At 36.6% G+C, this 24,788-nt stretch overlaps 1 protein-coding gene across 1 annotated transcript in view; it reads right to left on the reverse strand.

Annotated features, from left to right (window-relative positions):
* Positions 1-24,788, reverse strand: part of SYT14 (synaptotagmin 14) — a 195,009-nt gene that overhangs the window by 155,706 nt on the left and 14,515 nt on the right. The gene's annotated exons all lie outside the window — the stretch shown is intronic.

Here is a 24,788-nt window from a genome sequence, read left to right on the forward strand (position 1 = left end):
GTCCTTCAAGCAGAAAGAAAACGATACCAGATGGAAACCTAGATCTACAAAAAAGGAATACAGAGCACCGAAAATTTGTAAATGTGTGGGTAAATATAGTTTTTGTCTTGTTACCTAAATTTTTTTAGAATATAATCAAGAGTTATCTCACAGGAAATGATGGAGTTAGGAAGCTACAACAGTTGGTTCCTCCACTCAAACAACTTTTACGTGGGAAAAAAACCAGCGATCATCCTCCACCGTCAGCTCTGCTGTGGCAGTAGAGAGAGAACCTGGTTGGTATTCAAGCTACCAGGAAGGACTGAGTCCTCCAAAATGTTGGGGTTATGCATTTTTGTTATTTTAGCAATTCCCTGAAGGACCAGGATAGAAGCTTATCTTTGTTTTGGCCTCCTCAAGCTACAGCAACTTCCCTGAGAACAGTTACCAGAAGATATGAAGAGACACAAATCTTTGTTTTGCTTGGTATTTCAGGTACAGACATGTAAGGAAAAATCTGTAAGGTCACTGGCTGACTACAGATTTCACATACAATGGAAAAGAAGTATCAGTGACTACACATAAAAAGGAATACAGACTTTTCAAAAATAGTGTGGGAAAGGCACTACACTGACAACCGCAGGCCCCACCAAGCAATAATCAGCAATCTCTCAAAAGCAGGAGAATTTGATTTCACTACCATGCCACAGTATTCAAAATAAGCAGTTCTCAACAAAATATAAAAATATAAAAAACAAAAATATAGTCCAGGATCACAGGAAAAAATATTCTGATAGATAGAAATTACCTCTAAGGAAGCCCAGAGATAAGAATTACTAGTCAAAGACAATAAATCAACAGTTTTAAATATGCTCAGTTAGCTAAGGGAAACAATGGGGAAGAACTAAAAACAGACAGAACAATGTTTGAACACACACAGAATGTCAAAGAAGAAATTAAAACTATTAAAAGAAAATAAACAGTAATTTTGAAGATGAAGACAAAACAACTGGAATTACTCATTTTGAGGAGCAGGAAAAAAAGAATGAAAATCAACAGAACCTTGGCCTGTTCTATGGGATAGATCTATGGGATACTATCAAGTGTGCCAACATATGTATCACAGGAATCCCCAAAGAAGAGAGAAAGGACAGAAAAAATATTTGAAGAAATAATGGCCAAAACCTTCCAAACACAAAGTGAAGATATCTGTTCCCAAAGTTGTTGAAAGAAATGAATGCAACCATCTGGCATTCCAAGCCAGATAATCACAAAGACCTGTTCTTACTACTTCTATTCAATACTACACTAGAGGTTCCACTTATTACAGTAAGGCATGAAAAATAAAGAGAAGGCATCTAGATTGGAAAGGAAGAAGTAAAATGATTTTTCTTCACTGACACGATCATCTACATAGAAATTCCTTTAGAATTTACAAAAAAGCTGCCACAACTAATAAACAAGTCAACAAGGTTGTAAGATATAAGATCAATATGCAAAAAGCAGCTTTGTTCTTACATATTCCCAATGAACAGCTAAAAACTTTAAAAATTCTATTTAGAAGGATTAAAAATTATAGTATACTTTGGGATAAATCCAATAAAATATATAATAAAATGTACATACCAGAAACTATAAAATTATCAGAAAAAATTAAAGAGCTAAATATACACACAGATCAACTCAATATAATCAAGATATCAATTTTTCCCATATTTACAAGTTAAATACAACCCTGTTCAAAAAGCCATGAGGCTTTTCTATACAAACTAAAAATATAATATAATGCAAAGGACCTAGAATAACCAAAAGAATTTTAAACTGAAGAATAAAACTGGAAGACTTATCCTACCTAATCAATAATAGACACAACTAAATGAAAAGATACTCAATGCTAATGTAATATAAGAATTATATTTTAAAATGTCTACACTGCTCAATCCTTATCAAAATTCCAATGTCATTTTTCACAGAGCTAGAACAAATAATCCTTAAATTTGTATGGAATCACAAAAGAGCCCAAATAGCCAAAGCAATCTTGAGAAAGAATAAAGCTTGAAGTACTACACTTCCTGATTTCAAATTATACTATAAAGCTATAATGTAACAGTATGGTACAAGCATAAGAAGACACACGAATGAGTGGAACAGAACAGAGAGCCCAGAAATAAACCCATCTGTATACAGTCAATTGATTTATGACAACGAAGCAAGAACATATAATGGGGGAAAGAACAGTCTCTTCAATAGTCTTGGAAAAATCTGACAACTACATGCAATAAACCTGGACCACAATCTCACACCATACATGAAATCATCTCAAAAATCTATTGAAGACTTGAACATAAAACCTGAAACCATGAAACTCCTAGAAGAAAACATAAATGGTAATCTCCTTGACAACAGTCTTGGTAATGATATATTGGATCTGACACCAAAAGCAAAGGCAAAAAAGGTAAAAACAAAATGTAAGAACTAAAAAGCTTCTGCATAGCAAAGGAAATCATCAACAAAATGAAAAGTTAACCTACCAAATGGGAACAAAACATTTGCAAATAATATATTTGATAAATGGTTCATAAACTATATATATATGTTTACATACACACACACACACACACACACATATATATATAAAAAGAACTCATACAACTCAATAGCCCTCCCCCAAATTACAACCCACTTTTTAAAAATGGGCAGATCTGAATAGCTATGTCTTCAAAGAAGACATATGGATGGCCAACTGGTACTTACTGTAGTGATCACTTCACAATATATACATTTATCAAATTATAAAGTTGTACAACTGAAACTACTGTGGTCTACATTAATTATATAACCATTTTTTAAAGATTTTATTTATTTATTTGACAGAGAGATCACAAGTAGGCAGAGGCAGGCAGAGAGAGAGGGGGAAGCAGGCTCCCTGCTGAGCAGAGAGCCTGAAGCAGGGCTCGATCCCAGGACCCTGGGATCACGACCTGAGTGGAAGGCAGAGGCTTAACCCACTGAGCCACCCAGGCACCCCTAATTATATAACCATTTTTAAAAAGGGTGATAATAAACTACAATAATCAAGATGGTTTGGTATCAGCAACAAGACCGACAAATAGATCAATAGAGCAAGATAGTATACATAAACAGGCCAATAAATATATGATCTGTTGATTTTTTATAAAGTGACAAAGGAATTTTCAATGGAGAAAGTTAAATCTTTTCAACAAATGATGCTGAAACAGCTGGATATCCATATGGAAAAAGTGATCTCTGGTCTGCATAGTACATCACATACAAAAATTAACTCAAAAATGGCTTTCTTCAAAATAATACCCTTCTTCAGTACTTTTTGTATAGAGAAGAGCTAACATAGCAGGTTTAGGACTACTATCCTTGGAAAGATCTGTTGCAAGGCAGGCCCTTGATTGGCATTTCGGAACCTGGCTCTCAGAGTGCTTCCAATCCACAATTAAGTGGGTGGTAAGAATGGTTCCCTGTGCCAAGACTATTTGTGTAGACACTGTTTTACGCTGAACCTCTGCTTTCCTTCTGGGAGTCTGTAATTTTGCTACTAGCTAGACGGAAGGTGCCTATGTGACCAGTCCCATATAAAAACCTTGAGCTCTGAATATTCACTGGAGTTTTTAACAGACAAAAAGAAACATCACACTGATGTTGCCCCACATTCTCTACTGTGCAAAGAACATCCTTCATAAGGAAGGCTGCACGTCGATTTCGATTCCCCCAAATTCTATCCATGTCCTTTCTTTCCTTATGATCTGACTTACCATCTTTATTACACTGCTGTAATAAATCTTAGCCATGAGTACAACTACATGTTAAGTCTATGAGTCCTAGGAAATCCTCAAATACAGAGGTGGGTCTTGCAGACCCTCAATGTCTTATAACACAAAAAAGTATTAAATCAACACTATACCATGCTGTTTGATTTTCCTAAGCAAACTATGCATTCTTCCATAGTCATGGCCAGTTACAAAATTAACAAAAAGTTAATGCAAATCATTAATTTTTGGGGTGCCTGGGTGGCTCAGTGGTTAAGCCTCTGCCTTCGGCTCGGGTCATGATCTTAGGGTCCTGGGAACAAGCCCTACATTGGGCTCCCTGCTCAGCAGGGAGCCTGTTTCCCCCTCTCTCTCTGCCTGCCTCTCTGCCTACTTGTGATTTCTCTCTCTGTTAAATAAAGAAATAAAAAATCTCTTAAAAAATCATTTACTTTTTAAAAAATTATTATTTTTTATTTTTTATAAACAGATAATGTATTTTTATCCCCAGCGGTACAGGTCTTTGAATTGTCAGGTTTACATACTTCACAGCATTCACCATAGCACATACCCTCCCCAACATTAACTTTTTTATATGCAAAAAATGACTAGATAGAAATAAAAGGCCCCATTTACAAAATTATATATATATAATTTTATATATATATAAAAAATGCAGTTAAGTAGAACTTAATAAGAAATGTGCATGCCTATAAAACTGAACTGGAAGATACAAGAGAACAGAAAGATAAATGTATGTTTTTCATTTATCTAAATTCAATTAGCCAACATATAGTAAGATAGATGTATATAAGAATTAACCCAATCCCATTAGGATTAATTTAGGGGAAGGGAGTGGGACATAAGTTATAGGAGGGAAACTTGACAAGGTGATTCCAAAGTTCATCTGGAAAAATAAGCATAGGAGAATAATCAGGAAGAGTTTTAAATAAACATTAATGCAAGAAGCCCTTTTCTACCAGGTAACAAAAGCCACAATAACAAAAGCACTGTTCTAGTTGTTCCAAAAAAGACAGATCAGTGAAAGAAAAAAATCTAAATACAGAAACTGACCCACATATGTACAGTATAGTATACGATAACAGTGGTACTTCAAATTAGCAAGGAAAGGATGAATTATTCAATAACTGGTATTTGCATAACTGATTAATCAGTTATAGATAAATGTAAAGCTAGAGCCTTTCCCCATACCTTAGACTGAAATAAATTCTAAGTGGACCAAAGATGCCCACTCACATTTTACACTAAGCTGAACAATTGAGCTAAACAATGGATTCTTTAAGGAAATCACCTCCAAACCAAAGCCGTATCACCAGATAACATTACTTTAGTTCCTCTATGGTTATCTATCTTCTGGGATTGAAAGGTAGAAAAGATGAAGCGTATTTTAGCCCATGTATGGAAACTGTCCTCTGCGGATATTTTCCCTCCTCTTGAAAATGGTTGTAGGCCAGCATAAATAGCAAGAAAATTTAATCTATTGATCAAAAGAACCCAGCCATAACATATATTTTTTTAAGATTTTATTTATTTATTTGACAGAGAGAGATTACAAGTAGACAGAGAGGCAGGCAGAGAGAGAGAGAGAGGGAAGCAGGCTCCCTGCTGAGCAGAGAGCCTGATGCTGGACTCAATCCCAGGACCCTGAGATCATGACCTGAGCCGAAAGCAGCGGCTTAACCCACTGAGCCACCCAGGCGCCCCATAATAACATATTATGTTATGCATGAAAACATACGCATAAATTTTATGCATGAAATTCACTAAGTAAAACAAGTACTTAAACCAAAATTAAATTAATTAGTACATATCCAATCTCCGCCATGTAAGACATCAATTCTGTCAGGATGACATCAGGAATCCATCCCTAATCCTCTTCTCTCAAAGGTTAAAAAAAAGCCTAGGTACAGAGACTCTATCTAGACATCTCTGTTTCAGATCAGTGAGTCATCTACTCTGAGCAAAAGTATGAACAGACCACTTCCCTTGCACCAAGGAATGGGCAGCAAAAAACATTCTGGTCCTTCTGTTCTGGCACCAAATAAATGAATTTATTTTCCCTCCCCAGTGTCAGTTATTAAAGAGCATAGAACACAGCTGAATCATGCTTATGGGCTAGGAAGAACTAAAATAGGCTTTGGCTTTCAGAAGTTGGTCCACAGATATCATTCTTCAAATACTTCAGTTTTACACTCACAGGACTCCAACTAATATGGGCTTTAGAAAAAGATATGAGGGGAGAAGAGAGAAAATGTAGACAGAAGTATTTCGAGGAAGGTAGGACTTGGTGAGGTACAGGACTGGCTCTCACATGGTCTTCATCAGGACTTTGCTCTCCATTTTTATGATGATTACTCCAGATTCCTGTACTCCTATGACCTTCACAATGTATTCTCTCCCTTTGTCTTCTGAAATTCAGACACCCCCGCTTCCAACAGTGAGGGTCTGCCTTACTTACTTAAATGCTGATACTAACGTGCAGCAGCCTCAATTTGGATACAAAACTAAAAATACCAAGTATGAGTCAATGCAGTCAATGCAGTAGGCTCTTTTCCCTCTGGGTACACATACACCTCTCATTAAGAAGTTCAAGGAAGCTGAGAATGAATCAAAGAAAATATAGTGCCATGATTTCCACCTTCTATTAAATTGTAAATGAAAGTGTCATTGTAATTATAGTAGCAAACACCCTATTCTTTGTTACCAGCAAGGCTCTATAAATTCACAACCTAATTGAAAATTCTTGAGCCAGAGACAAAAAAAAAAAAAACACTTAAAATGTATTCTAACAGAGCAGCTACAAAAATCTGGTCCCCTCAGTTCAAGACTATCTCTTATTAGCACTTTCTAGAAGCCACTGAGCTATATGTCAAAGGGAAAGATAGCTATCCTAAGAAGGAGAACTGAAAATAGTTATTATTAGAGCAGGCAGTTAAGTTAGGTTTAACAGGATACCTGGAAGCCAGCTAGCAAAGAGGAAGTCATGGCCAGCTCTTAGGAAAGTCTGAGAGGCAGCACTCCACAAGAAGCCATATCAAACCAGACATGTCCAAGATGGTGGGTGCCATGACAGGAAACCCCTCACCAAATAAGGAAGAAAAGGCAAGGAAACCCTGCTTCTAAGAAAATCCCACCTCAAGTAATGAATATTTCACGCCTTAATTAAAAACTGTCACTAAAAGATAGAAACCCCAACCCCAGGGCACACAGCATGTGTTCTCTCTCTCTCTCTCTCTCTCTCTCTCTCTCTCTAGTTCACCATTCTCACATCTCAAGAATGTACTTTCACCTTAATAAACTTTCCCCACTTGTGTCTCTCCTTTGCTATGCTGTGTCTGCCCTTGAATTCTTCTCATGACTAGACCAGGGGCCTTCGGTGACATCTTTGGGATGGGTTGGATTGTGGCCCTAGGGCCCAGGGTCTCCTCAGTTCAACTCACACAGAATAAATGGGACAAACTATTACAACTCTAGGCATTTTAAAAAAAACAAATTCAAACTAAATTATATACTTAGAAAAAGAGCACATTATTTATAACATACTATGTAATTACAACAAAAGTAAATTTGAGGGAAGAATTTATGGTTTTTACATGATTTCTAGTTATTTCACATTTGAGTGTTGATCTAACAATAAAATAATAATTTTATTGGATTTGCTTAGAAATTGAATATAGAGGTCTGCTTACATGCCAACATTCATTAATATGAATTAACATCAATTCATTAACATCAAACATGAATTATTGGAACACTTTGGAAGACTCATGTTACAACTCACTAATAATTCTTGCATGTTCAAAATCCTAAAAAAAATAAAAATAAAAAACCCAAAATCCTAGTTTACTTGCTACAAACGCTTTCATATACTTTGATTTCATCAGTCTTCATAATTCTTGTGAGATTAGTATAGATAGCATTAATTCTATCTCCACTTTATATATAAGGAAATTGAGACTCCAAGAATTTAGTGACTCACTCAGTTGCCCCACCTAGATGGAGCAAACTGTGAAACTTAGGCCAAATTTCCTGATTCTAAATCCTGTCATCTTTCTACTAAATACTAGCGCCACCAAATAACAGAAATAAGAAGTACTTTATTATTTTTCTACTCTAGATCGTTAGAGCCAGAAAAGATCTGAAAGTCAAGTCTGGTCACTAACCAAAAAATTCCTACCCTATACCTGCCCCGCAAACGGCAAAATACAGTTCACTCCCTGTATTTATATATATCATAGTTTGGGAGAATGCAAATTCTATATTCAAAATTATCATTTAGTGCTCGCTTCGGTAGCACATATACAAAATTATCATTTACATTATCAGATACTTATCTCATGTTCCCCTCCCTAAAAAGAGATGCAAAAAACACCACCAAAAGATGGGAAATCCCACAGATGAACTGAAGGAGGAAGAGAAAGAAAGAGAATAAATCTGTCTTCCCGGCTGAAAGAGAGAATCTGAGGCCACAGGCAAAAAAAAAAAAAAAAAAAAAAAAAAAAGATGTAAACAAGTGAATGATCATTCAATGCACACAAAGCAAGAGCAGCTACCCACCTCAGAGGAAGAAAAGTAACACATTCAGAAACCCTCCTTTAATTGTCATAAACTGGGGAAAGTAGCACCAGGCTCAGCTTCGCCAGCTAGCTCTATTAAACTATAAGTATTCTAGCTATCTCCAAATTCTAATTTCTTATGGCTCTCACTCTCTTTAAGATTGTATTAGGATAAGAAACTATCAGAATTGAACAGATTCAAGATGCTTTGTAAGCCAGGCCCATAATTTGTAAACCTAGCACTAATAAGCACAATCTTCTGTCAAAGAACATATAAGATAGGTGATGACTCCTCCCCTTAAGATGCTAATTGATTAAGTTTAAATTATTATTTACGGTTGTACTTGTAAGAAATCATGAAGGCCACCTAGAGCAGTAATGAGCGTGACACAAAAAACGACAGGTGACCACTTAGCTTCAAGACAGTCTGGTTCAAACGAGATAAAAGATTAGTAAGCTATCTCTGCTACAATTTTTCAAGTATGATCAGGTACTCATAATTTACTGGTTTAAATAAATGATTTTCATCTAGTCAAAAAAAATATGCAGGTAATAAATTCACATATCTACACATCTTCTCCATGGACTCAATAAATGCATTTTCATTTTTTTTTTTTCTATTTTATTTATTTGACAGAGAGAGATCACAAGTAGGCAGAGAGGCAGGCAGAGAGAGGAGGAAGCAGACTCCCCGCTGAGCAAAGAGCCCGATGCGGGACTCGATCCCAGGACTCTGGGATCATGACCTGAGCCGAAGGCAGCGGCTTAACCCACTGAGCCACCCAGGTGCCCCAATGCATTTTCATTTTTAAAGGTTAAGGGAAAAAAAGGTTTACCACTGATCTCCTATTCTCTAGCCACTACAATAACTTTTTCCTATAATTTCCCAAACAGACTGTAATTTTTACAAGGATATTATGTTGATTTTGTACACTTAATTCAGTAATGCCATAAAGACATCTTCAATATATAGAAAATACTACATATGGGACCACCCAGAGAGTTCTGCATCATAAAACTAGACACCACCTTCCAGGTTAATAGGACTTGGACATATTAACACATATTAACATATATATTCACCTATGACAGGCATGTCATTATTTTAATTAGGGGCTCATAAAGACATAAAATATCTGAAGTAATACACATCAAAGAACCAGAATTTCAGATGATAAAAATTTTTGCATAAGAAGAGTAGCTTCCAAGACTAAAATTACACTGTATTTTTAAAATTGAGATAAAATACATATACCATAAAACTTACCATTTTAAAGTACACAATTATTGGATTTTGTATATTAACAGAATTGTGCAAACATTACCACTACCTAATTACAGAACATTTTAGCCATTCCTCAAGAAAACCCCAAATCTGTGAGCAGTACCTCCCTGCTCTTTTCAGCTCCCAGCCCTGGCAAGCACTAACCTACCTTGTCTCTATGAATTTGTCCAGTCTGGACATTTCATATGGAACAAGTCATACAATACATGGCCTTTTGTGTCTGGCTTCTTTCACTTGGCATAATGTTTTTGAGATCTGTCCATGTTATAGCCTATATAAATATTTCAATCCTTTTTATGGATGGATAATATTCTATTATATAGATATACCACATTTTGTTAAATCCAATCATCAGCTGACTGATATGTGCATTGTTTCTGCTTTTTAGCTCCTATGAAAAATGATGCTATGGACATTCATATGAAAGTTTTATATGAACGTAAGTTTTCAATTCTCTTGTATATACATATGCCTAGGAGTACAATTGCTGGGTCATTTGGTAACTATACTTTTAACTTTTTTAAGAACTGTCAAACTGTTTTGTAAAGGGACTGCACCATTCTACATTTCCATCAACAATACATAAGAATTTATATTTTCCTATATCCTCACCAACACTTATCAATTTTTACAACATCTTTAATCAAGCATTTGGAAGAGGACTATAGTGTATCCTTTGAGTTCTATTATGTTTTTCCCTAGAAGCTGCCAAAGAAATAAAAAGTATAACTGGAAAGGAGTAAATACATCATTATTTGCAGATGACATGACTGTCTACAAAGAAAACCCAGCATATCTATAGAAATATTTAAATAATTCAGAAATATGGCTAGATATAAATCAATATACAAAAATTAATTGGATCTCTATAGAATTTCATTTACAATAGCAAAAAATATATAAGATATCTTATATAGAAATCTAATAAAAGACATGCAATATCTTTATAGAGAAAAATCGTTAAATTCTATTGAAAAACATTAAACAAGTACAAAGATACACCATGTTCAAGAACAAGAAGTTTTGGTACTATAGCAATATTAACTCTACACTAATGTAAAGACTCAACGTAAATCCCATTAAAATTTCAAAAGATCTTTTTAAGAAACCAAACTAATTCTAAAATTTATACAGAAAAACAAAGGCCCAGAAAAAATCATGACACCTCTGAAGAAGAAAAAGAAGGAGAATCTGCCCTAATAGACAGTCAGAATCAAACAAGCTCCGTTAATTAGAATAGGGAGCTACAGTTAATGAATAGGTAAGTGTTGATTAATGGAACAAAAAGAAGGAGCAGAGAAATAAACCCATACATAAATAGAAACCTGACACATAACAAAGGTAGCACTGCCAATCAGTGAGAAATATTTGGAATATTTAGTAAATTGTATTGGAACTACTGGTTATCCATAAAGAAAAAGTGAAACTGGGTTCTTATTTCAACCACATAAAAAATTAATCCCAGATAGATCAATAATTTAAATAAGAACTTTAAGCCTAAGGCAAGATTTTAAACTTTTAAAAATAATATAGAATTTCCTTCAAAAAGTCTCAAAAAGTGTTAGAGAGAAAGAGACAGGAGAAAAGAAAAGAGAGGAAGAAAATAATGAAAAGAAACCAAAGAATGTATTTAGAAGTCAGACTAAATTTACACTTTTATTCATCAAAACACCATAGATACTTCTGAGTATCCAAAGAAAATGGAAGCCACCTGGCTCCATATCTCCTAATTTCTCCTCCCTAAACTATGCAAAAGAAGGGAAAAGTAATCTACGTAATAACCTATTTTGGAGCCATGAGAGACATTTGTTTCTGGGGAAACAAATGGAGAGTTTTAGAAGGGAAGGGGGTGAAGGTATGGGTGAGCCTGGTGATGGGTATTAGGGAGGGCACAGATCACATGGAGCACTGGTGTTATATGCAAACAATGAATCATGGAACACTACATCAAAAACTAATGATGTACTGTATGGTGACTAATGTAACAGAATTTAAGAAAACAAAGACAAAAAAACCCCTATGTCCTCAGAATAACCTGAAAACAAAGAACACTGAAACTTCAAAATAACTGATAGCAAAAATACAAAACTTAACCAAACTGTAGTGCATAATCTCTCGTGCTCCCACCCACTCCAACCCCACTGAAAGGTCTTGTTGTGAGCACAAGGAAGACAGAAAAACTGCTGAGAAGACAGAAAACAGAAGACAGCAAGGAGAACAAAGCTTGATCTAGAACTACTGACAGAAAGATAAGTTCATCCTAAATCTGAAAACATTAAAAAATAAGTAATTGAGTAGATTATAGCACAGGGAAAGAACTTCGAAGTGCATGTGAGTTAAAGGGGCAAGCATGATTTAAAGGGACAGTCTTTGTATCTTATACTTCCTGGAGGAGAAAAAAATGCAGAGAGAGAAGGCTTTCAGGCAACTGGGTAGCGAAGGGGAAAAGAAAACAGAGAATCACAAAATCAGAGGATACGCAATCCCTCCAGGCCAAAACAAAATACAGCAAAAGCTTTACTCTTATCTTTCCACATCAGCCTCTTTTACCTAGCCTGAAATTCTTCCACTGAAGTCACATCTTGCAGTTATACAACTACATCTACAGGGAATTTTTCCAGATGGTTATCATTAACATGAACAGAACATGTAAGCCTAGAACATATAATATACATTAAGGTAGATTAAGTGATAAATGAGAGCATGTACTTTCTGTACTTCTCAGTTTCGCTGGCTCATTACTACCTCCCAGGCTGTTCTGAGGTCAGATGCAGCCCCATGACTGAATTACTGACATGGGATATGAGTCCTAGGGAATGTGCACTGCTTCCAGGCTTAGCCCATAACAACCTCTGCGGCACAATTCTCATTTCCCAGTCCCTCTCCTCCACCCTCCGCCGACACAGATGAATCCAGCAACCTCTGAAACCACACTATGAAGGTGCCACAGCCCCAAGAGAGAAGGAACCTGGATCCCTGGTTCAAAGAAGTTCAAAGGAGTGCCGAGTGGCCATTTGATATACCTGATTTAGACTTCACACAAGTGAAAAAATGAACCTTTATCCTGTTCAAGTCATTATTTGTTTGGAGTTTGCTTGGTATAGCAGCTAAGAGCAGTCGAAGTAATACACTGGCTAATTAGCTCCTAGGGTAGCAGAAAAACTTCAATGACCAATGACAGAGAAGAGGTATAGGTCAACATGGGAGGAAGGGTGATAACAGAAATCAAATCTGAATGACAGAGAAATCCCTATGGATTTGAAATTGGTTAATGAGAAATGGGTTAATGAAGTGGGTGCCTGAAAGTGGACAAGAGAGAGGGTATTTTAAGAAGAAAGGTGAAAATTGTACAAAGAAGAAAATATAATTGGTATATAACAAGGCTTTACTGCAAACAACACTGATCATAAAAATGTAAATTCTGAAAACTGATTTAAAACTGAAATACAATTATACTAGAGAAAAGGGATGTGGGCGATGTAGACAAATGAGGAAGATGAAGTAATACTGTATTACTTTTGTTATGATTACAACGATTAAATTTTATTATAATTTAGTTTTAGTCAACAAATGTACACATTCTCTCTGACCAAGTCAATATTGTTATCCTGTATGAGGAATGTGAGAGGCGGGGGAGGGGAGGGAAAAATGAAACAAGGTGGGACAGGGGAGGGAGACAAACCATAAGAGACTCTTAATCTCAGGAAACAAACTGAGGGTTGCTGAGGGGTGGTGGGAGGGGAGATAAGGTGGCTGGGTGATGGACCTCGGGGGAGGGTATGTGCTTTGGTGAGTGCTGTGAAATGTGTAAGCTCGATGATTCACAGACCTATACCCCTGGGGCAAATAATACATTATATGTTAAATAAAAAAAAAACACCATTATCCTGTTTTATAGATGAGAACAGGGACATACACAAGGGTTCAGTAACTGGCCCAAGGTCACAAAGTTAATCAGTGGTAGAAAGATAGTAATAGGACCCAGGAGTCTTGAGTCAAGAACCACATACCTAACCATTACACTGATCTACTAAAACTAACTCTTTACCTACCATAGCAGAAAAACAACAGATGTCCAAATATTTTCAAAATCAAGAAACAATAGAGAAATGTTATTTAGAATATCAAGGTAAGCAGGAAAAAAAGACAGCTAAAGGGTTGAAAGTCTTTTGCCTCTGTGGAGTGGGACTAGTATGAAGGACAGAAGGGCTAGGAGAAAGCTTAGTAACTGTGTGAAAAGTATTACTTTGATTTAAAAATCAGGGCTTTCACTTTTAAAGAAAATAAATAATTAAGACACATATTACATACATCATAATTTTGCATGAATCCAGATTTTAAAAGTGGATCAAATGCAAACTAACACAAGTTCCTTGTGTAATAGAATACTTTAAGGTGCATTCAACTATACTATTCTTCTATTCTCTTCCTATATAGAACATAGCTTCTTACTTTGCCTACTCAGATGTCAAAATCTCTAAAAGAACCACTATGTTAAGATTAACTGAGAACATTCATTTATTCCTGCAAGATGCTTTTAAGTGAGAAAGTGAGAAAGTCAAACAATTATCCAAAAATCAAACAATTATCCCTACTAGAATGCAAGAAAACTATTATCTTTTTCAATTAATTCCAAAGATAATACATTAAGATAAATTACTAATCATGTTCAACAAGTACAATATAAATATCCTTTAATTTTTACATGTAAGTCTATATTCCTATTAATGTTATACTTGGTCAGTCATCTTCTGTTTTCTACCTAAGCTCACATCATGGGTAATCTCAAATAATCTCATGGCTGTAAATACTACATACCACTAGATTTATGTCTCCTAACCTGACCTTGCCTCTGAATTCCAAATTTAGGTAACCAACAAACTGCCTTCCTGATATCTGTAATAAACAGGTATCTCAAAGTCAACAAATACAATGCATAAGGATAGGATTTCTGCAATTTGTAGTACAATTAAGTAAGAATTATTCTTTGACTCAGAAATCCCACTTTTTAGAATCTAAATCTAAAATCTACATCTAAACCTAAAAACAGACCACTAATAAGCAGTAACACATGCACCAAGTTATTCACGTAACACTATTTTAATAGCAAAAAATTTTAAACAAGCTATTTCCATTTTCAAGCAATCAGTTGAATGAATTATGGTATGGTCACATAATGAAGTACAATGCAGCTAGAAAAAAAAGACCGAGAGATCCCCACATTCTAATTTGAATTTCACTCTGACGCACATAATTAGTTTAAAGAAAAAAAAAGGCAAACACAAAACATATATAGTACTGAACCTTTTGTAGAAAGGAGAAATATGCATAATTCTTATTTATACACCATATATTTCTTATATATACTTTTTATATATGTTTACATATACCTTTTAATATATATGTTATATATCTTTCTATATTATACATAAACAAATACTAACTGAAACATTCTAGAATCTAGGTTAAGACAAAAAGTATACATAACTGAAGCAAACACAGAAAATGAATGTAATTTTTGAATTTAGGTGGGGAGTCCATGTGGGTTAACTACTGTAACCTCTTTTCTATATATTGGATATTTGTCATACTTAATGAAAGAGAAATATAATTCAAGACATATTAATACCCTTCAATGGCTTCCATTTCACTTACAAAGTGTCAAAACACTTTCAGCCCTCGCAAGACCCTCTACAATCTAGTCCTCTATTACTTGTCTGCCTTTATTCCTTTCTTAGTCACTCTGCTCCAGCCACCCACTGACCTTCTTTCTGTTCTTCAGGCCAGCCAAGATCATTCCCTCCTCAGGGTCTTCATACTCGTTCCTTCTGCCTGGAATGTTCTTCCCTCGTAGATTGGCCTGGCTTACTCCCTTCACGCCAATCACTATTCATTTTCATTTTCTCAAACACGTCTTCCCTCGCCACCCTAAACTGCTGAAGAGGTAAGCTGCAAGTCCTATTTCCTTTTCCATGATTCATCTTTCTCCATATCACTTATCACCTTCTAGTACAGTATATGTTTTACTCACAAACACTCTCCTTATTTATCATCAGTCTCCCTCCTCCAGAAGGTAAGCTCCATGCAGGCGGCCATTTCTGCCTATTCTACTCCCAGCACCTTGAACGGGGCTGTGCACATACACGTCAGGAGACTTTAAGAATACACGGGGGTAGGGGGCGGGGAGCGGGCCTGGGTGGCTCAGTGAGTTAAAGCCTCTGCCTTCGGCTCAGGTCAAGATCTCAGGGTCCTGGGATCCAGCCCCCCATCGGGCTCTCTGCTCAACAGGGAGCTGCTTCCCCCCCCCTCCCCGCCTACTTCTCTGCCTGCTTGTGATCTCTCTCTCTCTGTCAAATAAATAAAATATTAAAAAAAAAAAAGAATATAACGGGGGTCATTATGTACTGTGACCCTAACTTTCACTGACTGTACACAACGCAAACAGCACTTGCCATTTTGTGACTTGTCCTGTGTACCCTGCTTCTAGTAGCTTTTCTTGTACAAAAGTTTTAAATTCAAAAATGCTGAAATTTATCAATCTTTTCCTTCAGAGGCTGTGCTTTCTGTGACTCGAAAACTTATTTCCCACACTGACATCAGAGTGATTTTAAATATTCTCTTAAAAGTTTTAAAGTTAATCCAAACAGTATTTCAGTTCACAGCATGAAACACAGACCTACTTTTACTTTTTTTCACATGGATAACCAATTTTCTCAGCATCATTTACTAAGTAGTCCATCTTTATTCCACTGAATTGTGGTGCCGCCTTTGATGTAAACTAAGCTTCCCTGTGTAAGAGACTGCTTCTCTTCTCCTTAACGTGTCTCATTAGACTATTTCCCTGTATCTGGCCCAATTCCATTCTATTTTAATTACTGTAACTTTACAAGAGGCTCTGGATATCAACAGGGCAAATCCCTGAAGCAGAGATGACTGCTGCCCAATGTCAATTCTTTCTGTTGTTTAGTTACGGACTCAACGTCCCGGATTCAGCATGAATGGCCACCTGGCAGAACTGGTCTCTGCTTCCCTTGGCCATATATGACCATGTAACTAAATTCTGGCCAATGACATGCAAGTAGAAGTCACATGCTTGCAATTCTGGATCACAGCCTTAAAAAGAGCTGCTTTCTCCCTTTCCCTTTCTGGCAGCTGGAATGTGGACGTGGTTGCCAAGGAAGACAACATCCTAGGCGTATCAGAGCAAGACAGAAGAAACTCATTAAGTGGAATCAGCAAACTCCATCCTGCCTATCAGCTTAGACTTCTACCTTAAGAGAGAAATAAACCTTTCTTGTTCAGTCACTGAATCTCTGATAAGGCAACTAAATGAATATTTTAATTAATACATACCCACCCCCCTACTACATTCCTTTACTTAAAAGCTATCTTATTCTTTTTTTTTTTTTAAGATTTTATTTATGTATTTGACAGACAGAGATCACAAGAAGGCAGAGAGGCAGGCAGAGAGAGAGGAGGAAGCAGGCTCCCTGCAGAGGGGAGAGCCCGATGCGAGGCCCGATCCCAGGACTCTGGGATCATGACCTGAGCGGAAGGCAGAGGCTCTAACCCACTGAGCCACCCAGGTGCCCCAAAAGCTATCTTATTTTTTGCTGTTTGCTCTGCCATATACATTTAAGAAATAACTTGCACATTCCCTGAAAATTCTTGCTGGTATTTAGATTAGAATTCTATTAAATTTATAGATTAATTTAGGGGAGTACTGCCAATTTAAACATACTGCATATCTCTACTCATAAAAATTATTTATCTCTTCATTTACATGTTTTCTTTTATGTCTGTATATAAAGATTTTTCATTTTCTCCATAAAAGTCATACACATCTTTTGTTCAATTTGTTCCTGGGTATATTATGGATATCACAATACTCTAAAAGAGATTTTTATTGCATTTTCTAATTGTTTGTTGCCTATTACATATAAAAATGTACCTTATTTTTTGGGAATTTTTTATAGCAAAAAAAAAATGTACCTTATTTTTATATAGTGATCTTGCATCAGTCAAATTTAATGAACTCTCTTGTTCTATTGTTTATAAAGTCTCTTGGATTTTCTATGTAGATAATCAACATCACCTATAAATAATATTAGCATTATCCATTTATTTTTGAACTGATAACTTTCTATTTCTCTGCCATGGCTTACTACTGGCTAAACTGTCCAATATGATGCTGAATAGCAACATTCATGCTTCTAATATTTCACCATTTAATAGTTTCTAACTTACTTTTGACAGATACCCTTTTTAGGTTCAAGAAGTTTCTTTGTATTCTTAGTGTAAGAGCTGTTATTATAGGGCGCCTGGGTGGCTCAGTTGGTTAAGCGACTGCCTTCAGCTCAGGTCATGATCCCAGAGTCCTGGGATCGAGTCTTGCATCAGGCTCCTAGCTCTGCAGGGAGTCTGCTTCTCCCTCTGACCTTCTCCCCTCTTCATGCTCTCTCTAACTCTCTCTCTCTCTCTCAAATAAGTAAATACATAAAATCTTTAAAAAAATAAATAAAACATTTTTTTAAAAAGAGCCATTATTATTATAAATGAATGATAAATTTTATCAAATGCTTCTGTTGAGATGCTTACATGATCAACATAGTACACCTTTTGAATAGACTCCAATGCAACGTTCTTGTAATTATTCAGTTTGTCATACATTTGTATGTTTTCCTCAAACCATTGAAGGATTTGTTTTGCTAATTCTTATATCCATGTTCCTAAGTTAGACCAGCATATATTTCCCTCTCTCAGACTGTATTACTCTGGATTACTATCAAGGTTATATTCCAGTCTTATGAAGTAATTTGGGATAATGTTCCATTTCTTTTAGTCTCTGGGACAGTTTTCATAAGGTTGGGTCATTTTTTTCTTTGAAGACTGAATGACAAGTTGCCTAAAAAAAAAAAAAACCCACTTGCAATTAATTAATTAATTAAAATTTACTATCAGTTTAAATTCTATTTTTCTCTGAAATTGTCCATTTCATCTACAACTTCAAATTTACTATCAAGAAGTCATTAAAGCAAAAAAAATAAATAAATAAGAAGTTATTAAAGCTTTTAGGTTTTTTGAAAGCTCACTTACAAGTGCAATTATACCCCTTTTACAAGGCTAACATTATTTACTTGTGGCTTCTATATTATGTCTTTAATTAGTGACACTAGAGATCTAACTATTTCATAAGACTTTGCAAAGCAGTGGCATTTTGATTGTTTATCTTTATTGTATCTTTGCTTCTATTTGATTAATTTTTTGTTATCTTTAGTCTCTCCTTCTTTCTACTTACTCTGAGCTTATGAGAAGATAGTTCTAACTTCTTACTCTGAATGCCTGTGTCATAAATTTCATTCTCTTCTAACATAAGCATATAGGACACTGACTTTTTTTTTAATGGTTACAAATTCTTTGTACCACTCCCATTAAGAACCTCCTCCTTTTGAACCTAAGCAGGCTTGCCAGTGCTTGTGCCAATACAGCAGAGCAGAAGTGATACCATGTGCCTCCTTCTAAGGGTGGATTAATAAGTCACACAGTATCTACCTTATGTTAGAACATTGGCCACCATATGAGAAGTCTACGGCTATGAATCTACAGCTCAAGTTTTCACTTCCGGGTTTAAAAAAAAAAAAAGTTTTATTGACATACCATTCACCAAAAATTCCATCCTTTAAAGTATAATTCAGTGGTTTTTAGTATATTCACAGAGATGTGTGACCATTACCACTGTCTCATTTCAAAGCATTTTCATCATCCCAAAAAGAAACTCTGTACCATAGCAGTCACTCTCCGTTCCCTCTATCCCCCAGCTCCTGAAAACCACTAATCTACAGATTTGCTGGTTCTGGACATTTCATATAAATAGAACCATACACTACGTGGCCTTTTAGGTCTTCCTTCTTTCACTAAGGGCAACATTTTCACAGTTTCTCCATAATTTTATCTCATATCAATACCTCATTCCTTTTTATTGTTGACTAATACTCCATTGTGTGGATAGACCACATTTTGTTTATTCAGCTATCACTTCATGGGCATTTAGGTTTTCTCTACTTTGGATATTATAAATAATAATTCTATGACTATTACATTACAGGCTTTTGTGTGAACATAAGTTTTCAATTTTCTTGGTTATATACCTAGGAATAAAACTTCTGGGTCATACGGTAACGCTATGTTTCACTTGCTGAGGAAATGGCAAGCTGTTTTGCAAAGTGGCTGCAGCACTTTATGACCCCACCAGTAGTGTGTAAGGTTCCAGTTTCTCCACATTGTCATCAACACTGGTTATTGTCCCTTTTATTTTAGCCATCCTAGTGGGAGTGGGATGGTATCTCAACATGGTTTAGATTTGTCCTTCCCTGATGAGCCTCCATATTTTTAACTCTGGAGATTCCCTAACTTTTCTCTGGGCTTAAAAATACATTGAGAGGTATATGTGCTAATATTTTCTCCAGTGTTGTTAGGTGTTTTAGTGCAGAAAATTTTATATTATCTAGTTTAAATCATTACTGAAAAAAGAAATCTTCACCATCATTACATTTAGAATTGTATTTGCATAGAGAAAGTATTATAAATGCCTCCTATGTGGTAAACAGTGAATACAATTATTCAAGATCAACTCAGCTAAATCCAATTCAATCATTCATTCATTAATTCAAACATTTATTAAATATCTACCATATGTCCTATGTAATTCTCAGCACTGGCAATACTGCAGTAAACAAATCCATCAAAGCTCTGACCCAATTAGAGCTTATATGATGGAGGGGCATAGAGTTCTTCTGCAAAACATAATTAACAATATAAGTGATAAATGCCAATTAAGATAGATGTTACTAAATGGATAGGATGATAGCATTAAGATTAAAGAATAGAAGGAGCTACTTTATCTATGGTCAGTAGGAAATGTGTGATTGAGAAAGTAACACTTGGAATGAGTCCTAAAGGATTAGAGGAGTCAGTCATTCCAAGAGCTGCTAGGGGAGAGTATTACAGGCAGAGAAAATAGCCTGTAATAAAATCTTAGGCCAGAAACAAGCCTGGACATTTAATGAAGAAAAATAAAACCAATGTGGCTGAGGCATAGTGAGTAAAAGACAGTAAGCATAAAACAAAAAGCATGAAGTGGGCAGGGCTCAAACAGTGTGTCAGGCTCAGTAATGGCCTCTCAAAGACGTCAATGTCCCAATCCCCAGAGCCAGTATGTATCACCAGAAATGGCAAAAAGGATTTTGCATATTTTGTTGTGTTAAGAATCTTGAGATGGCAAGATTACAGCAGATTATCCTACTAGTAGGCCTGATGTAATCCCCAGAGTTCTTAGAAGAGGGAGGGAGGCAGTCAGAATGAGTAGGAGAAAAAACAGAACATCAGAAGCAGAGTTTGTGGAGTGACAGGCTTTGAAGGACCACAAGCCACAGAACACAGTTGGTCTCTAGATGGAAAAGATAAGGAAGCAGAGCCTCCCCTCCAATGTCGTGAAGAAGAGCTTGACCTTAAGCCCAGTGAAACTGACTTTGGACTTTTGGTCTCCAGAACTAGAAGAGAATAAGCTTGTGTTGTTTTAAACCAGCAAAGCTGTGGTCATTTGTTACCACAGCCGTAGTAAACGAATACAGAGTTTAGTAACTGAAAGTGGGGAGCTGCTGTAACACATACCTAACATAGGGAAGTGGCTTTGCAATTAGGTACTGGGGAGAAATCTGAAGAATTCTGGGGAGCATGACAGAAGAAGCCTAAAGTGCCTTGAGAAATATTTATTGCCTTTTAGGAGACACATAGGTCTTAATGATTCTGCTAGTCAGGACTGAGGGAAAAAAATGAGGCACGTGGTAGGAAAAAAACCTTATACAGGTCTTAGATCTAGAAGACCTAAACAGGCAAAGGGATCACTGTGGAAACATAAACTTAAAAGTGCTGCTGGTGAGAAGTCAGAAAGAAAGGAAGAGCAGGAAACTGGAAACTGGAGAAAGGAGATCCTTGTGACCCAGTGGCAGGGGGCCTGGCTAAACCATGTCTTACAGTTATATGGAAATTACCATGAACTTGGATATTTAGCTAAGGAGATTTCCAAGCAATCTGCTGAAAGGGTGGCTGGGTTTATTCATGCTGTTTTTAGCAAACCTTGGGAGGAAACAGATAAATCAAGGGAAAAACTTTTAAGTAAAAAGGCAGGAGGACTTCATGATTTGGAAAATCCTCAGCATATCCAGATTGTGAATTACGCTAAAATTAGGGATTCAACGTCAAGAAAGCAGGCTCTGGAGCCAAGGGTAGAGCTAGACAACCTTTTGTCAGTGTCTCAAACTGAACACAACTCAGTGACACAGAGTCCTCTGAAGGGATTAAACCTACCACTCTTGGGTCTCTCCTACCCTCATCTGAGCAAAAGCCAAAGAAAGGGATGGAATAACCCAGGAAAGACCTGTGGAGAAGCACCTTGTCTACCAGAATGAATCCCGATGACAGACAGAAAAGACTCACGGGGTTTCGGAGAATATTATATATAAACCCTGCCAGTCGGAACCGAAAGGGTCAAGAAGACGAAATACAAGAAGACTGAGGGACTACCAAAATTCTAGAGGCAGAAAACTGGTGCCAACACACACTACCTTCCATGAAAAAGGAAAGAGGACCCCAATGGTAGAGTCTTAAACCCAGAGGGTTGGAGCTTCAGACCTCAGGGTCAAGAGCTAGACAATGTGATTCCCAGATCTTGAAACCTAGAGCTTTTCCCCAGTTTCAAGTTTTAAAATTGCTAAGTACCAGTGACTCCTTTCTTCCTTCCATTTCCTCCCTTTTCGGGTGGAAATGTCTCTGTTATCCCATGCCTCCTCCATCACTGTATGTGGAGAGCAGGTAATTTGTTTTCTAGTTTCACAGGTCTACAGATAGGAAAGGAATTTTGACCCATGATGGGTCATACCCAGAGTTTCACCCACACCTAATACAAATGATTTTAGATGAGGAGTTGATGATATTTAGATGATGTTTTGGACTTGGAGTTGATGCTACAATGTAAGGCTTTGTAGACCAGGGTAAGGATTTTTTTTTTTTTAAAGATTTTTATTTATTTACTTGATAGACAGAGATCAAAGTAGGCAGAGAGGCAGGCAGAGAGAGAGGGGGAAGCAGGCTCCCCGCTGAGCAGAGAGCCCGATGTGGGGCTCGATCCCAGGACCCTGAGATCATGACCTGAGCTGAAGGCAGAGGCTTAAACCACTAAGCCACCCAGGCGCCCCAGGTAAGGCTTTTTGATTTTATTCCAGGTATAATGGGAATCCACAGGAGTGGACATTATATTTAAAATCTGATCTACATTTAATGCATGTAAACCTGATTCATATTTTGAAAGACCACTGGATCTAAAAAAAAAAAAAAAAAAGGCTCACTGGTACATACTAAAGGAGAGAATTGTGGAAGTAGGGAAACTAGTTAGAAAATGATTAGAGTTGTGGAGTTGTGTAGGCAAGAGAAGACAGGAATGCAGGCTACAAGGATAACAGCAGGATGGAAGAAAGACGATGCCTTCAAAATCTATTTTGAAGGTAGAAGTGACAGAACCAGTTAGTATATTAAATGGAAAGACAGAAGGAGAGAAATAACAGTTATTCTTAAGGTCGACTTGAGCAACTGGATAGACTGGGCTTTTTATTAGTGGAGACGGGGAAGACTGAGGAAGGTACAGGCTCATGTGAGAAAACTAAGACTTGCTCTTTAGACATGCCAAGTTGTTTGTGGGAGACATCCAGATAAAAAGATCAAGTAAATACAGGATAGAAGAACAGGGAGCTCGAGGACAGCTCAGAGCTGGATTTACAAATATGTGTGGCATTTAAGAGAGAACTGAATAAAACCAAACAGAGGGAAAAGATGGAAAAGTGAAGCAAGTCTAGCACCAAACTCTGATACATTCCAGTATTTGAGTTCTGACAGAAGCGAGAAGCCAGGAAAGGAGAAAGAGAAGGAACAGCCAAACAGGTAAAAAGAAGCCGGATATGTCATCAGAGATGCCATTTTACCAGAATCCCTGATACTAATTACAATTATTTGGCTTCATATAACCTTCAATGCTCTCGGCTATCGAAGTCCAGCTTAGCATGCAAAGGCTTTAGCTCTGAGCATTAATTTTGAAATATTTAAAAACTTATGGAACATCAATCCCCTAGAAGAGGACACTGAACTAAGTGCCGACAGCACACACAAAGATTCAGAAATTTTCCACGAGGTGGCTACAGTGTGGTCATTTTTTAAACTTTTAATCACACATTTAAAATTCTACAGAAAAGCAGAAAGAAGTGAAAAAGCTGGACTAGTAGAAATCTGGGCAAGGCATTGTCTGTGAACTACCTGGACTGGAATTAAAACAGCAATACAGAACAAGAAGACAACCCGTACTAAAAAGGTGTGTTCAGATCATCACCGATCTCTGTGTATACTATTTTCTCTGCTGTAGCTTTATGTTCCCATCATAGCCACAAAAGAGCCTCTGCGCATTTACTGTCTTCCATTCTAGCGGTCTCTGCTCTGGTCTTTTCATTCGCCTACCCACAGCTTTCACAACTTTTGATTCCAAGTGATTTGTACAGTGTCTTCTATCCCACCAAATAAATTCTGTGTTTCAAAAAGTTTTGGTGGGAAAGGCTAATAACTGTAAAATTATTTAAAACATTTTTAGTAATTCCAGATTAATATATTATAAAGGTTTTAAAAATGTTTACATCAAGGAAAAAAACAATGTATACATCTGTCCCCCCCCCCATATTAGATAAGTATCAATTGACAATGATTATAGCATGAAAATCATAATAAAAAATTTGAGATTTGGGGAAATGGACCTCAATTTTCTCCTCTATGTTGCCAGAGGAAAGGTATATAAACAACACTTTAATCAAGGAGGCAGGGTGTTTTTAAATGTACAGCCGTCACCCGTAGTGACACATAAACTGTAGTATGACCATGTTAATAATGGTCACACAAATTCACCTTAGAAGGATTAGAAATTTTTTCAACTCTAAAGCAGCTGAGGCTTTTCAGACCTGCTGAAGACTTACTGAATATATGTTGACATTTCCCTGGCACACCGAACAGGTATCACAAATACAGATGCCGCCTCAAACCTCCTTAGGGTGAAATAGTGGGGACAATTGCTGCTCG

The sequence above is a fragment of the Mustela nigripes genome, chromosome 10, assembly GCF_022355385.1.
Source record: "Mustela nigripes isolate SB6536 chromosome 10, MUSNIG.SB6536, whole genome shotgun sequence".
Taxonomy (NCBI): Eukaryota; Metazoa; Chordata; class Mammalia; order Carnivora; family Mustelidae; genus Mustela; species Mustela nigripes.